The sequence below is a fragment of the Aptenodytes forsteri genome, unplaced genomic scaffold (genome assembly GCF_000699145.1).
Source record: "Aptenodytes forsteri isolate BGI_AS27 unplaced genomic scaffold, ASM69914v1 Scaffold25, whole genome shotgun sequence".
Classification (NCBI taxonomy): Eukaryota; Metazoa; Chordata; class Aves; order Sphenisciformes; family Spheniscidae; genus Aptenodytes; species Aptenodytes forsteri.
The window spans coordinates 883,504-894,498 of NW_008796180.1; the positions used below are offsets into that span (position 1 = coordinate 883,504).

At 44.5% G+C, this 10,995-nt stretch overlaps 1 long non-coding RNA gene across 3 annotated transcripts; it reads right to left on the reverse strand.

The window, feature by feature from the left end:
- Positions 1–4,008: 4,008 nt before the first annotated feature.
- Positions 4,009–10,467, reverse strand: LOC103905955. 3 transcript variants are annotated; one of them, XR_657980.2, is made up of 3 exons: positions 10,331–10,467; positions 7,666–7,805; positions 4,009–4,181 (listed from the first exon to the last, which is right to left on the reverse strand). It is a non-coding gene; the product is annotated as an uncharacterized LOC103905955 (long non-coding RNA). The 3 variants fall into 3 exon arrangements; XR_002086311.1 differs by lacking the exon at positions 4,009–4,181 and adding an exon at positions 4,594–4,774 and having other exon boundaries at positions 10,365–10,467; XR_657979.2 differs by lacking the exon at positions 4,009–4,181 and adding an exon at positions 4,594–4,774.
- Positions 10,468–10,995: the final 528 nt, after the last annotated feature.

Sequence of the window (10,995 nt, forward strand, 5' to 3'; positions counted from 1 at the left end):
AACTAGAAAAACCTGTTGGGGAAAAACCCAACGCAAGTTCTGCCGCTGAGCGAACTTCCAGTTTTGTGCACCCCTCGGACACCTGAAATTTGAGGTATCTCACCACAACACCCCCCAGGCCGAATTAAGATTGTTAAAAAAAAAATTATATATAGCTGGAAAAAGGAGCACAGAAATGAGAGCGTTGGCTTTTTTGTGTGTGCCGGTCGTACAGCGCGAGTCGTTCTGTCAGGCACCGGTAAGGGCTGGCAGGTGCAGGCCCTCGCGGAGGCTGGGCAGGACGAGGGCACATGGCCTCGCCGCCCGGGTTCCGTTTTGTACCCAGGACGTGACTCGCTTCCCAGCCTGCTCGCAGGATCTGACCCTTGCGGACGCCAGCCTCAACGGGAGTCGGACGAGGACCCTCCTCCTCCGCTTCCCCGTCCTTCCCCACCACCACGTGCCCTTGACTCAAGAGAGCTCTGCTGAGCTCTTATTTCCAGAGAACTTCTGTTCCTTCCGCTGTCTGCCATCTCACGTCACCCGCAGGGATCAACCGCTACTTAAACGAGAGGGATAAAGACCTGAGAACACAGACCCAGAAAGGAGGCTGCGGGGGAATGCGGCCTCAGGAAGGACAAAGCGAAAGCTTTGGATAGGGCCACAGGAAAAGTGGAATGCTCAGGATTTGGGGAGGGCAAAGTTGAAACCGTAAGTACTAAAGATACCGGGTTTTTTTTCCCCAGTGCTAAGCATTTGGGAATCTGCCCCCACGGCCTTTTTCAAGATCAGGCTCCTCCACGGTGCCTCACCTCCATTTGTCCCTGCAGTCTCACACCCAGCAGGTGCAGAGGAAAAGGTCCTTCCCCCTGCCCAGGGCTCTCGGCAGCCCGTCATTCACCATCCTCTGACCTCCCGTTCCTCAACTACCATTTCTGATCACGTCTTCCATTTAAACCTTATAATTATACCCTGGCGTTTGATTTCTTGAAAAGAAATCACGACATGCAGGCTTCTTTCCCTCATTTTAGTTCCCTAAAACGTATTTTTAGTCTAACTAGTCCTCAAATAAAGGTCATTATGTTTCACCCTTTCCACTCGCCGTACCTCTACTAAACCTCCAAGCAGAGTCTACCTGCTGCGGGTCCAGGCCTACATTCTGCCTCCAGACGGACGCAGCTACGTGGGTTTAGGGAAAGGAAGCATCTATCCAAGTGAAAAGGGTGGGGCTGATCTATCTAACCCAAGAGCCTGGGAAGCTGTGGCACGGCTAGATAAGAAGAGGGGGAAAAGGCATGAGGTGGCAAAGGAGCCCGGGCTTCGTGCCAGCCTCTCTGGAGAGGAGAGGTTGTGACAGCAGCAGGCAGTTGGTCTCCCCCGGTGGCTATCGCAGCAGAGCAGCACTCCCCATCTTCTTCCTGTATCTCGCTGCTCACAAGGCCGGCTGTTTCTATTTGCACGTCATCAGGCAACAGATGGGAAACTAGACAGTGCCATCTTCTCGCTTCTAGAAAAATCCTGGGGCGGGGGGGGGAGGGAAGAGGTGGCATATATTGCAATACTGCAGTTACCGAAGGAAAAGACAGAACGTACCTCCTGATGGAAGCAAAGATGAGACAAACCCACAGCTTTGGTTATTAGATCTTAGTAAACAAACAAAATGCCACCCATCAAACCAATCATCCCTATCTCTTCTAGCAAGGAGTGCTGCGAGATGTCTGATAAGGTGGAAACTCAGTCACGCGAGGAGGCACAATGATCTCTGCTCAGGACTGTCCTAAGGGCAGGGGAACATTCCAGAACAGCGGTAGTGTTAGGGGCATTTCTGAGAGTTAACAGCACTCACCAGAAGACAGTTCAAGTATTTCTCCGTTCGCTTACGGTCTTTCAACCTAAAGTTAAGTTTTAAACCAAACAAGGGTCCTCAAGCGTCTGTTCTCCTAACAGTTCTTCTTACCCCAGCTCCCACTGCAGAAACAAGGTAAAACCATACCTAGCTGATCTTTGAAACCTTGCTGCTGCTCTGTACACAGACACTTCTTCAAGTCAGAGACGCTCTTCCTGAAAATACTTCCTTCCCAAGGTCCACAGTAGGTATTAGCAAAGAAACAGGAAATGAAATGTAAGAAAAAGAAATGGAGAAGGAACTACCAAAGTACAGGTGTTCAGAAGAACATAAAACTGCAACGAAAAATAGTTATAAATGCCAAATAGAGGAGTTTTGACCATATTCTTTTTTCACTGACGGACTGGTAGCTCAACTTTTCTAGGAACCCTTCAGAGTCAGGCCTTCCAACCTAGAAATTCAAATTCACCTTTCAGTTTCTCTGCCACACTGTCTTTTTAAAGGCACCGTGATTTGAACCCAATACCCACAGCTGGAACAAACTAAAAATATTCACTCCTCTGTGCTGTTTTGTTTTAGCATAAAGGAGGTCACACAGCTGTGCCTCTGGTTGTTCTCACCATATCTCATGTTATAAATACAGCAAGGAATACTGAAAAAAAATAAATAATGAAGTGGATCGGCACAACTAAGCTAAGCACCACGCCGTCTCAAGTCCAAGTTTTGCTTTCACCAAACGCTTCCCTCAGGGTTTAAAAACCTCACATTTTGCTTTAATATGTAGGAAGAGGCAAGAAAGCACCAGCTGTTACCTATCAAATGGGCTACAGCCATTCCAGCTCAGATGAGTTGCACTTTATCAGCCAGCCAAGTTTGTTTCATTTGCAACAAGAACAGGCCTTTCTCTATCCTTCCCCAACAAAGACACACACCACAGAGTAAGCGTTATAAAATTAAAGTTCCTACATTCCTGCAGGCTACACTCTAGCCTACGCAATGCAGTCATCTCCCCGTAATTAAGGTTCCTAATGATGTGCTGCATAGTAGCAGAAGTAACACAATCTTTTACAATTGCTCAAGGATCCAACTTCTCATCGTACTCTGCCTGCTCGTTTCCATTGCTTCTGCCGCAGCAGTTTCTGTGGCCTTCTCTCCTTGCACAGAAGGAGAGCTGACCTACCACACCACCAATTAACTATTCTCAGTTTTCAGAGCCTCAGAAAGCCAGTCATTTCATCACAATTAGCAAACACCCCAAAGCTTCGGAATTATCAAATGCATCTCATGGCTATGGACCGACCTATTCAGCGTGTTCCAGAAAGTCACCTTTTAACACTACAGCACTGTCCAGTTCCTCAGTATTTACAGGCATGCAGGAGAATATTTTTGTGTCACAGGCCTGGCCTTCCCTTCCCCGTTGGACCTCTGAGTACACCCGACTACACATCCCAGAACTGCTACCCACCATTCTTTAGCTTCATGTCAGCGTCACTTGAGGAAGCGACAGGCAAACAGGAAACATGTAAGGCCGAACAGTCGCCACTGCAGTCCTGTCATTCTGGTCCAGTGCTCAAGTCCTAGATGAGATTATATTTCTGGCTGTTTGCTATGGGTAGGAGGGAGACAGAGCTTAGATTTAAAGTCCTGATCAGCTGAGCATGAACGTGGAAGATCAAAGGGTCATTCAGCATACAAGCTAAGCTTTCCCTCATTGTCCTTGAACAAAATTCCTCTCACTCCAAACCGTGGAGTAAAATGCCTGCCTGTCTGCCTCCCACTCTATCCCCAAGAGAGATGGCTGCATTTCACTACTGGACAGCTTCTGCACTCAAATGTTTTGAGATGAAAAGCTCTAAAGAGCAGCAAGATAAATAAAACTGCAGTTTATTAAAAGAGACTAACAGCTTATTCACCAGACCAGCCAAGCTATTTCACAGTCTGGTCATGCTTGCAGTGAAAACAGTGGGAGTTCTGGGAACAGAGCACAAGCCCTGCTAAGAGTAAGGAGACATTATGAAATAGATCATTTTCACTAAGTCATGGAAAAGCAGGAAGCCTCTCCTAATAGTATGAATCATCAATATACCAGAAAGAGTGCACTTAAAAGTAAACACTGATGTCCAGCACTGCCAGCATCGTAATAAAGCATGTAAATGGATACGAGGAGACCAAGGAGAGCAAGTCAGTCAAGTACCGACAAATCAATTCAAAACAGGCAAGGGACTCAAAACTACAGCCATAATAAAGCATGTCTCATACCTGCTGCTGCAACATCCTCCGCTGCTGCTTGGGTTCCTTCTACCCACTACAAGAGCCATCTGATCATCCCACTGCCGTGACCCTGCAGCTTCTCCTGCTGGAAAACAGACACAGCAGGGACGAAGTTTATTATACCCTTTGGCATCCTTTCATCGTACACTTGCAGAAGTTTGGGAACGTGATTTCCAGTTTTCTTTTACATCACCATTAGTGCTGATGGCATTCAGAGCAATCCCCTGCTTTGTGCCAGGCCGTGCATCTCTGCAGGAGCTGGCGTTTGAAAGTTCAATGTGACACACAAAGGTGGTCTGCAGCGAGATACAGCACATCTAGGGGACACCAGGACTTCTGATCTGTGCTGGCAGATCCCACTTACCTCATCCTAAGAGAGGATCTTGTTTCTCCTACCATGCCCAACCACATGGATTCAGGGGTTAGCCAACATCAGAGACTTCGTAAGATTTTGCAGAATAATACGGGCTGCATTAGATGCAAAACATTCACCATTAAGGAACGACAGCTTGCTTAGGAGAATGTGTGTTAAAGGAACCTTTATGTTTTTAGGATAGGCAAACCCATGGTTTCTCAGTTTGCACAGACGAGTGTCGGCGATTAGAGCTCTAGTTCACCCATCAGCTACCGTCTGGCAAAGCACGGCAGCTCAGTCACGCAGCACTACCTTTCTATTTCCTGAAACCAAATTAGATTAGAAAGTGTCAGAAATGCGATATAGGAGAAAAGTTTACATAGAGGGCTGTATTTGGCACAAGAATATTATTCCCTCACAGATACGAGGCAGTCCCACGACAAGCTTCCCAAGAAGTGCTGCTGAACTTTTCCAGAACATGGAACTTACGAATTTGGAAGCACAGGTAAATAAAACTGTGTGGTAACAACTGGCACAATGTAATTAGGAAAAAATGCAGACACTGAAGAAAATAACCTACTTGGCTCACCTCAGAGCTCAGCAAGCCAGAAGTTCATATGGGAAGAAACTTTTTTTTTTGCCATGAATAATTACAAAACCAGGAATTTCAAAGGAAATCAGCAGTTCCAGCTGGCACATAAACCTTATCCTAGGAACAGCCATTTTGCAGCAGCGCACTTCTAACAGGACACAAGCCCCCAGAAAGCAGTAACATTGCTCACCCCAACCTTTACTTATCTGACAAATTTCTCCAAGTAAGACAATATGTTTTTTTCTCATTAGAGGTATAAAGGACAGCGATCATATCGCATAATACAAACTGGTGTAAAAGCTACTGCTCCCATCTTGTGATATGCTTCCTCCAGATATATCCTCCCATTCTCCATTGGCAATTTGCATTCAGTTTGGTGTTTCTTTGGCTCCTTCAGTTTTAAGGCGCAGAGCTAATCAGTCTCCTAGGAAACTAAGGGAAAGATAAACCTGCCTAAACAGAGGAGAAGCCAAATTGATGCATATTTGATATCAGAGTAAATCAGACCATCCCAGCAATGGTGTTGCTCAATGTACCAAACTGGTAGTAGTTTGTTGTTGTCAGAACCGTTTTGCCAGGCTCCGGTTCTTACTTCCACCTTGTCTTACTACAATCTCCTCTCACTCCTTGTCTTAAGGTTGCTTATTTTCTTGACCTTTGGCTGAGCCTCCAGGTATACTCCACCCTTTAGTTTGGGGTGACATTTGGTTTCTCTGTTACCTGCCTCCTATTTTCACTCTGGATCTAGACAGTAGGCACATCCTAAATTATCCCTCTACCTCCACTACTGCAGGCAACTACCTGAGGCACAGCACATGGTGATTAAGGACCGCTCTTTAATTAGCGGAGCAAGCAAAGACAAATTCTGTCCCTACTATAGTCACATATAACTTGTTCTTAATATCCCCAAAGTTCTTACTACAATCAAGATATTCATGTCAGCTGGAAACTGAGCTGCAAAGTCTGTGGCTAGTTGCCCACAGCACCACAGTCAGTTTTATGAAAAAGAACTGCCCACAGGATGGGCTCAGAAATGCCAAACAGGATAAAGTTTCACCTTTACTTCCCACATCAGTGTCATTTTTAGTGACAAATGTTTCTTACACCTGTGAAAGTTTGTGTCATTGGGCTGAACAACATGAGCAGAGTTTTCCTTTAAGGAAGCATGCAGCCGACTTGATTGATTAGGAAGCAAGGCATTAACATCAGTGCCAGGCAGTTGGAGAGCACTGCCTAGACTGGAAGGAATGTATTAAAGGAGCAGATCACAAATCCAAAGGCAGACAAGAGAATCCAAAAAATAACCCATTTTGGCAGGAGCAGGACGAGGATGGCATAAAAATATCTGGACTATCAATAGAGTTTAGTCCTGCCAGGGCAAAACGTACTTTTATTGCAACTATTTAATAATTAGATTATACTATGAGACCCAGGGGAGGGAGGGAACCAGGAAGTGTGGCTATATTCAGCTGTAACTAAGTGAAAAACTTCTGCTTTCAGAAAAACTCAGACTGGGTCTTTTTTCCATTACAATTTAAAAAAAAAAAAATAGACATGGGCCAAACTGGATTGACCTTGCTCCTGATGCCAGAAAACACAGGCTCCACTCAGATGTCTGCATGCCAGAGCCCCGGGGAAAGAGCGAGCGCATGGATTCTGTTCAAGTTTACTGAAACACCCCTATCCATCTACAGCTAGTTGTGTTCTGCAAGACTTCAGCTCAGTGCATGGTACATGGCCACAATTCTCCATACAGGGGTTTCTGTGACTATTTATGCTACAAGTCAGTATCCATTCAAATCTAAACCAGCTTCAGGCTTTAAAAAAATAAGCACACACACCTCCCCCAGCTGTTTGCTGAACTGTCTGCAAACACATCCTCTCAAAACTGGAGTCCTCCTGATGTGCAACAGCTGATGAGTTGTTTTTTTTTTTTATGTGAAAGTAAAAAATACTGTGCCAATCTGGAAATAAATCCCACAGGCTAGACTAGCTTCAGCACTACGATTGTCTGAATCAAATACATTCACTGCTGTTGGGTTTGCTTCTGAAGTGTACCAAGGCCCGCTGGAGAGCTAGCCTCTTCAGCTGTAAACACAAGTCAAGACTCAAAAAAACATAGGGCCAAGCTCGTTGCTAGCCCAGGTTCCACAGCAGATTTTCTACCACATTAAATTCTGTGCCCAGCACCTTCTACCACTTGTATACACGTATCTGCATTTAACCTGTTTGCACAGCACTGACTATACTTTGTCAAGAACCAAGTTCAAGCTTCTCAGCTAGCGACAGTCAGAATAATTTAGGCTCCAACCCCCGCTCAGAGCCAGGCCAATGCAGATCAGGTTGCGCTGTCCAAAATACATGCCCAAAAATACAGCCAGCAAACAGCAGCTAGCTCTCAGTTATTCTATAGTAAAAGTGCCCTTGTGAGAGACAGTGACCCACTCCCATATGGGTCTTTAAGACACATCAGATCAGATCAGGAATTCTTCAACCTTTACATGCTTGGGTCAAGAGGTTCTCTGATGCTGCTCTTATTGCCCAGACCTACCACACCTAAAAACCAAACATTTAAAAATATTAAGCTGGAACCCAAACCAGGGGGAAGCCACCTCTACTCACCTTCTGAAGACGTGAAAGTAAAAGAAGCAGCCATCCTGGATCTTCATATCTGTATAACAGCGCTCTGGATTTTTGCAGCACTTCATCATTATCCTAGTCTTTCTCTAACTCTAGGCCCCAGAGCTGGACTGAGATGATACCTAAAAGCAAGTAAGATTTATTCAAGTATAGCACTTCAGATATTTTTATAGTGTATTTTCATTATAGAGCTTTTCTCTCACTTGCCTTAAAACACGCTTAAGTAGGAAAAGTAGTACTGCATCATAGCAAGTAACACACAAAGCAATTAAAGTGAATGCTTTAACATTTACAAAGCACTTAGCAACTGAAAAACCTGAAGTACTTTACAAGCATTGCTTCTGCTTCATAACAATTCCTACATAAGCAAGCCTACTTTATATTATCACTAACATAAGTGATGGCTATATTAAGATCCTACAGGCAGCTCACTCAATGCCATGTCTCCAGAGCAAGTGGGAACCAAGGCAGGAGGTTAGAGTTTTAAACCTAATTTCAACGTATTGATGCCTGTACCCATTTATGGAGATTGGTTTTGGTGAAAATTCCCTTTTCGTTGCCTATATTTTCTGAGATTCAGCAAGAGACTGTTTTCATTTTTTTTTTAAATACAACAGTGAATGTACCTAAGCCTAAGTTCCAAAGTGAGGCTAAAGGCCTAGAGATTTCAACAGATTCAGGGAGATCTTCAGGGCCAAGAGATTTCAGGTAGCTAACTCTGCTGACATCAGTGGCAATCTAGCACCTACACATAGTCAATAACCAAGGATTTAAAAACCAAAAATCACTTTTGAGTGATTTAAAATGAAATGTCAAGTCATCAAGCACTTGCTAAACTTTCTTCTGGTGTAGCATCAGAAAATTCCTGATTTCGTACTTGGAAAATTCTGACAGAGTTAAGAGATTGCAAGTCTGTCTGAAGAACCTTATTAAAGGGAGCTTAACCCCAGTGGAGATCCTTATAAGCAGAAGCTACACCAGTTTTGCACCCTGAAGAAATAGCTCCCTCTCTTCCCAAGCTGATTCCCAATTTCGCCAGCTTGCTCAGCATGAAGAAGTGGTTTCATGCACTGACATCTAGTGGTGATGCCAATATGGAAGGCACCTGTCGGCATAACGCAGCCTCTCAAGTTTCACATCCCTTTGTGTTTTTCCCCAGAACAGACCTGCAGTTTCAGCTCCCAACAAATGCCAGGGCTGGAGCTTCTTCAGTACCGACCACTGGCACGTGACCAAGGGCTGTACACAGCCTTCACATACAAATTAATGAAAAAATAGATTTTTATTTCTGCCATAAGCCTCCTAAGTTTAGGCTGGATTTTTGAACTGAAGTGTAGTAGCGGTAAGTTAAATCCTTGCAGTCTCTTCTACTGGCAGATACACACATACAGAAAAGTTCTTGCAAGCTCTGCTGTGGTCATAACATGATCCGATTGTTGCTCTTCTGAGAGCGTGAGACAGCTTAGCAAACGTAAGGCCATCTTCCCTTCTCATTGCCCCCTTCCTCTACACACAGTGGATACTCTAGGGTTAGGTCAATTCAGTGTTCAAACTGCACAGAGGACTTAGTTTGCATTACCATTTTAATTATCAGGAGACAATAAGCCAGCACGGGGAACTGGATTCCTGGCTTCTAGTCAAGTACTGCCACCTCTAGGAAAGTTATTAAACACCACCCACTTCTGTTTGCTTTGTTTCTCCAATAACATCCTGTTGGTGGTGATAAGTCCTGCTAATATGCATTAACATAAACAACTTATTTCAGACACGAGCTTCAGTAACAGCTAGAAGCTCTAATTAATATTTTATCTGATACAATTAAGTACTATAGCTCTCATATAATGCAGAGTTTTTGAAAGGGAAATCCTTTAGCTATCATCAACAGGCAACTATTTCAATGGGATGTGGTAACGTGCAACTTCTCACACGGTCATCGTGTTCTTCAGTCTTTTTCATTCCAGCAAATCTGCAATTGAATTTGGATATTTGCAAGGTCCATATGTTATAACTAGTCTTTAAGCTAATTGTCATTTTTCTACCACAGGCAGATTCCATTTAATGCAAGAAGAGATAAAAGATGAAGAAGTTGCAATCTACAAGCTCTTTGAAATCTTTTACTGCTCCTAAGAGCCCCACATTTCCATTAGAGCCCTTCATCAGTTTGCAACATTAGACACATTCACTCTTGTGAGGCCTGAGCTTTGTCTCATAGAAAATACAGGGGAGATGAGCAGCTACAAAGTGTTCAGACTAACTCCTCCCTTTTCTTTCCATTAAGGAATAGCACACCACTTTTCTTTGTTCCCATTCCTCTTCCTCTTTGAGGCGATGCTTTAGTTCATCCCAAGTTTATCTTAAACATTTCAAGTCAGCCTAATAACTTGAGAGCATAATGCTCATTAGCCCAGCACTAGATTTTGGCTCAACTGCAATTTGAAATTCTATTAAATTCCAGGCAGTCTTTTGTTTTTCTTATCAAGTAGTAAGAATTCATGCGTTTGTGCAGCAGTGTTTTCTCCTGCAGCCACCTTTCAGTAGGTTTGCAAATTAGTTCACTGAAATAACCAGACTCATTAATGAGTTGTTCACGCACCCACAGTTTTCCTGAGCTTAATGTGTACAATTTTCAGATCAAATGCATGCTTACTTGCAACCAATAGGTACACTTCCACTTCACATACCACACATACTGCTTCCCATTCCTCTCTGCTTGGGCAAAAGCAGAGGTATTTCATCTTGACTTCTTCTTCAGGTTTGCCTTTCAACATTTCACAGGAGATTGGATACACCTAGGAGCAATAACAACTTGGAATGAGAGAAATGGTATTACTGGCATGACTAAGGATGACATGCACTCACGAGGATTAGAGGATTAGGCCCCGAGAATTTCATAATCCTAAAGATAACCATAGATGGAAAGAAATCATGTGTTCAACCAAATACTCTTATTTTTCCCCAGGTCTTTACATGAAGAACTGTATTGTTGCTCCCAGTGTTATCACATTAACGTTGTTGATATATTACGTTTAACCAGCCATCAGCCTAATCACAACCAGGGAAACGGCTCCCGCAGGGTGCTTGGCCTGTGCAGGGGACCACGCAGGGCTGAACTTGCTGCCCCTCTGCTCCAGGCCAGCCAGAGGCCCGAGTTCGCGAGAGCCGCCTCCGGGGAACTACAAGGTGCCTCATCAGCTCAGGGCAGAAACACGACCAGCTCATATTCGCCCGTGAGAGAACTACACAGGCAAAGCTTCACCAAAAAGATCCCGCCTCCCCCCCCCCCCCCCCCCCCCCCCCCCCCCCCCCCCCCCC